We start from the raw sequence: 5,029 nt of genomic DNA on the forward strand, positions 1-5,029 counted from the left end.
GAGAAGACACTTTCCTCAACTTTGCACTTATCGAGCCGCCTGTTCAGATTTGAGAGGAGATATTCTCCCAACCACTCAGAGCTCCTTAAATCCCTCTTGGAAGGCTGTGGTGCTTCAAAATAATGCTGCCTTTGCCTAAAATCCCACAGCTCATTCTCCATTCAAACCTCAAGAGGAACACAGCAGTGTTTATCAGAGGACATGATCCAAATGCAAAGGGACATGGAGAATGCTCACTGAGTCCCATGTCACACAAGGGACATGGAGAATGCTCACTGAGTCCCATGTCACACACAGAGCAGCATCTGCACAGGAGAAAGGATGCACGCAGTAATGGGGGATGCCTGTCCAGGGCTTTCTGACTTGAGGTGATGGAGGGATACTGAAAGCTCTGGTGGAACCCTTATGACAAATGAAGAAGGGTGCGATTACATTTCTTTCGTTAAATGTCACCTAAGCTGTAAAAGTGGCTCTGCAGACAGTGGAGACAGCCCCAAAGAACAGAACTTCCCTACAGCACTTCCCTACCCCAGGCCAGTAAAAAACAGGTAATGCATTAATTTTTTTTTTTTTTTAAAAAAAAGACTATCTATACTTTCATATGACTTAGGCTGCTCTCTGCTGGCTCTGTGTGCATTTAAAGCCAGGATTGTACACAGCACTTAAATTCACCATTAGACCACACCATGGGAGTTGAGACGCCTGGGGCCCCCTCCTCATCCCACCACTGGCTTGTTAAAGGAACTGAGATCTGTGTCTCTACAGTCTCCTAACCCTGGTTTCTATATCCTCCTCCACATCTCATGCTTTGCTGACACCAACAGTGAAGTTCCGACTGATTTCCAGGCTATCTCAATAAAATCTAGAAACAGCTTTAAATGAGACAGTGTTCCCAATGTTAGGGAGACAAAATACCCAAATAAAACAAGTTTCCATAATGATTTTCCATAAGGCATTGCTTTAATTTAAGCAATGTCTGTGGTTGGAGCTGTACCTTTCTGAGGCACACCCTCGATGCCAGGACTTGCCCCACTGACAGTAGTAAGGGGTCTGCAGCATCTCTGCAGAGGAAGCACAAGCTTGCAATAAAGCACATTTGGACAGCAGCTGCTGTGGCTTGATCAGCCCTGGGAAGCTGAAAAATTGTCATTTGCAGCCAAGTCTGTATATTGAGGATGATTTTGAACTTTTAGTGATGGCAACGTGCCAGGTGCTGAGAAGCAAAGCTCCAAGGAAGCCCCACGAGCACTGCAGCCAGTCCAACCCCAGCCAGGTGCAACAAATTCCATCAAGCTGCACTAAAGAGCCCCTCCTCTGCTAATGCTTTGCAGGTGCTTCAGATGTGGAGAACTCAGCAGGGTTTGCTCAGCCTCTGTTTTATTGTCTAGGGAGACAAAAAGGGCCTCAGCTTCAGAGGGACAATTCCAATCCTCAGATCCGCTCAGCAGACTCTGGTCCTTGTAGCCAAGCCTACCCTAAAGGGCTGTGAGTGGAAAGCTGTCACTTCCCCAGCTGAGGTACCAATGACACATCCTCACTAAGGCCCCTCCAACCTTGGTGAAGGTTGCAAGGAACCCATCTGTCCTCCCCTCCTTCAAAACCACCACGGAAGGGAATCAGATCCCATGATGTTTGGACACAGGAAGGTCCATGGCTCTCATTCTCCTTGGGCCCCATCTCCCCAGGTTACGTGTACCTTTTCTGCTCAGTCTTTTCCTTCTGGGGCACTCAGAAGCTTGGTAAGATGAGCCTGGCTTGATTGAATACGAGATACATTGCATGTGACTGAGAAAAAAACATGACATTATCAACTCTGGGGTTAAATTTCTACTTCTTCCAAAATAGCGGTGCTCAAGAAATGTGATGGTTAAAGCCCTTCTATAAGTGTGGTTTTGCTGATGACTTATCTCACAAGTTCCTCCCAGAGGAAGGATAAGAAGCAGCCTACATGCAGTGATCAGGGCACAACTGCTCTTCAGCAGCACCTTTGGGAGAAAAACCAGGGAGAAAGAGCAATCTGAGCAAGTGAACAAATTGGTCTAAAATAGCTTTAAGTACCTTTTGGCTGTAAATTTGAAGATCCCCAGCTGTCAGATCAGCAACTTTCTCAAAACATCTTGCACAAGGCATGTTCAGAGTGGGGAGCCTCCAACCCTGCTGCTTACAACAGAGCTGGGAGAGCTGCTCCAGAGCTGCCCCACACCTCTTTCTCCTCATGAAGCAAAACAGAGGAATCATAAGAAACTAGTTTGGGTTTTTTTTGTTTGTTTGCTTTTTGTTTTTAATGGAGTCAGACAGCATTATGTTCCTGTTTCTTTTCTATGCTAATCCTTATCGGGCAGCTGATGCTTCACTGCATCACAGAAGTAACCATGTCCATGGGCATCCACCACATCCCAAATTTAGAACACTTTTTAACAAGCTGGAAGGAACAAAATAAACAGCACTTGATCTGTGAAGCTTCCCATTCTTGACAGCGTCCCCAGAGGTGGTGGGAAGCTGAGAAGATAGCTCCTTGCTTTAATTGGTACATTAAAATTCTTCCAAGCTGCTACACAACTGTTAATAGGCAACTTAATTAAGTACTAACCCAGTTCATATTTCCACCCTCTAGAGGCCCTTGTTTCATTTTTTTTTTTCTTATTGCAGCCAAAACCATGGGGACTTTTGTCCTTATCATGTAAAACAAGCTGAGGGCACTGACACCAGGCAATTTAACTCCTGATCACAAGACACCTCCACCAGACACCGGACCCCCAATTTGTCGCCTAAAAAGAAGACTTAGGAAAGGATCTGTCCCCTCTTGCCACCCTGCAGCAAGGTATCCTGCTGTCCCTGGTCAAACAGAGAAGTTTCAAAGCAGTTTAATTACTTCACACAAGGCAGAAAAATGGAGCAGACCTAGGAGACTCTGGGAGCAAGGTGCGAATTGCTGCAAGTTAACAGAAATAAACAGCAAAAATCCTCAGCACCAGCAGTCACTTCACCCCCACTGAGTGCCAAAAGGAGCAACAGATCCTCTCCAGGCAGCAGGTGCGAACACAAAGGCATGTTTTAGGCAGGGCTGAGGAGCCTCACTCAGCTTCTCATTTCTCAAAATGTTGGTGTACTCCACATCCTGCCCAGAGGACATCCCCCCTCAAGCCACCACATGACAGAAAAGGAAAGATGTCACCTCCTGGTCCCCAGGAGAGCTGGGTTTGATGGGTTTGGCAGTGAGGTCCTCAACAATGGAGTTCTCATAAAAAGGTAATCCAGGTGGGAAGAAGGACTAATTGGGCCATTCAAACCTAGCAGTGCACAAATTGCTTTGGATGTCACATCCCCCATCCCTCACTTCCCACTGAGGTCTCTGAGCCAAACACAGTAGCTTTGTGTTTGAGATAAAGGACAACAGCTTCCCTGGCTGTTCTGCTTCACTGTTTGGTAGGCATCATTCTCTTTTGCCTAACCATTCAGCCTTACTGCACAGATTTCACTAGGAAGTAACAACCTTTTCAGAGATCCCCTGCTTGTTCTTTGATCCTGTAGCAGTCAGTATCATCAAAGATAATACATACCTGTGGAAGAAATGCTTTTTCCCCAGCCTGTTTTAGATGGCATGCACTCATGACTCATGTGGACTGCTTGATACATGAGCAGGGAATCCCACAGACAGCTAATGGTTAATACTTGCAGGCAGTGGTGGGAAACCACATGGCTATTTAAATGCATGCATGTATCTGTAGGATGTGTAGTATCAAAACAAACTTTTAAGAACTTACTGCACTTCTTCTTTTACACTTTCTTGGACAAGATAACTGGGAGGCCAGGCAACATTATTTCCTGGAATTCTCTTCCCTAGTTTCTCTTCCAAGTTCTTTTCTGTCTGAATACATGATACTGCTTCCAATTCCTGGAACTCTTGTAGTAAATACCAATTTCATGCCATTTAACAGAGATTAACATTTCTCTCTATGAATTTCTTGCAGGAAAAAAAGACAATTCTACATATATATGTGAACATTTTCATTTGCACAGACCATTTCTTTAAAATATCAGGAATCTGAGTGAGTTACCCAATTGTTCCTTTTATATCCAATATTGAGCTTTAGTGATTTTTCAGTTTCAAACATTATGAGTTTTTCTTTCAGTAAGCATATTCTTATACCGCCATTTAGCATTATGGACAATGCTCTGATGAGGCTGCACACAGGGATTTTTCAGAAGACAGATCAGAAGACTGCAGAATAGAACATTCTCCCTCTGGTGAAGGGTGGGATGAGCTCATATCGGTGCTTACCTTGCAATAGCTCGCTTAGCCACTAGATGTCTTTGTGCACTGCCTGGCAAACCAGAGTACTGTTCCTGCTGTCTGATTTTGAACCAAAGTTGCACAGAAGCCTTCTTTTGTCCACTGTATCTTTTTTTTTTTTCTTTTTTAACTTAATAATTGCCCTGTGTCCAGGAAGAGCTGTAATTCCGTGATACTGCCAACTCATCCTGTGCTGCCAAGGGTTATACAAGTACTCAGTACATCATAACAATAGACAGAAGTACTGGCCTGAGAGCTCCACAGGCACAACCCTCTGCATCACCAAATCCCTTCCACGATCTGTCACAAAGCATAGACAGAACTGACAGCTCCTGTCAGGCCTTTTCATAACAACTGCCCTGTTCCTAGCACAAGGAAGCTCTATGTGTATTTCTTCACTGTCTGAGCTGGATACACACATTAGGGTGGAATTTTCTGGTTCTTGCCCTTCTTCAGGCTGTCAAACTCAACGCATCACTGACTGCAAGAGAAGGTAAAGTGAATAACAGGTTGGAAACTTTTATTCAGTAATCAGTCCTGCTGTGTGGGTAGAATCTTAGCAACTGGAACCCAAGTATGTAAAAATACTGAGTTTTCACAGTGAAAAAAAAAAACAGACCATATAAAATATTCCAGTATTATCTCTTACAACCATTATTTCAAGATCCTCCATTTTAAAAGCAACATGCTTGCGTATTTTATTTGCTTTCTATTCTCAACCTTCCCCTCCCTCTC

Source organism: Tetrao urogallus, assembly GCF_951394365.1.
Source record: "Tetrao urogallus genome assembly, chromosome: 5".
In the NCBI taxonomy this organism is placed as follows: Eukaryota; Metazoa; Chordata; class Aves; order Galliformes; family Phasianidae; genus Tetrao; species Tetrao urogallus.